This window comes from Mixophyes fleayi, chromosome 11 (genome assembly GCF_038048845.1).
Source record: "Mixophyes fleayi isolate aMixFle1 chromosome 11, aMixFle1.hap1, whole genome shotgun sequence".
NCBI lineage: Eukaryota > Metazoa > Chordata > Amphibia > Anura > Limnodynastidae > Mixophyes > Mixophyes fleayi.
Window position 1 is genome coordinate 73,694,117 of NC_134412.1, and position 990 is coordinate 73,695,106.

The following is a 990-nucleotide window of genomic DNA, read 5'->3' on the forward strand; positions in this document are numbered from 1 at the left end:
CGCAGATCACACTTCTATTTAGTTTCACTTTTGCCTTGATGTCGTCATCTATAAAAAAAAATAATAGGCATTAAGTAGTTTGAATATTTAGGTAAGGATGGTGGACTAAAAATGCAATCTGCAAAATCCCAACCACGGTTTTTTTTTAATTTTTAGTATTTTATATTTGTGACATGAATACAAAGCATCTGTTATAAGTGCTCACAGGGGCATATTTATGTCATACTTGCCAACTCTCCCGCATTGTCCGGGAGACTCCCGCATTTTGCGAGAGTCTCCCGGACGAGTGTGGCAATCTCCCTGATAGGAAGGGGGAAAAATTTAGTTTAAACGCCGCGATTCACCCGGAATCGCGGCGTTTAGCCCCGCCCCCACTGTAAAATGACGCGATTTGCGTCATTCCGTCACGGGGGCGGGGCCAAAATGACGCGATTTCGCAGCCCCGCCCCCTGCACGCCCACGTCCCAGCCGGCATCTCCCGGAAGAAAAAAAAAAAAAGTTGGCAAGTATGATTTATGTGCCAGCACAATTGATGAAAGATAGTTTTCAATCCTTATCGCATAGATAAGGATTGAACTATCTTTCATATTTATCAAAAAAGTTACACAGGGACATCAGTCACGATAAACTGCTGCCCCCTGTGAAGTCTAAGGGGCCTATATTTATTAATCATTTTCCTGTAAATTCCCCGCATCGCAGCAGCTATCATAGATATCTGTTGCTTTGCATTTATTTATTTTTTCGAAATACACAGTAGTCCCCATAGGGGCACATTTATCAAAACTCGCAGAATATGAAAAATAGTTTTCAATCCTTATCGCATTGATAAGGATTGAACTATTTCTCATATTTATTAAAAAAGCAACACAGGAACAGCAGTTCCGAAAAACTGCTGTTCCTGTGAAGTGGAAATCATACTTACCACTGCCTCTTCGGTTCTGAAGCAGCAAGCGATGAACGGGGCTCCTCTTCTGACTCCAGTGCGCATGC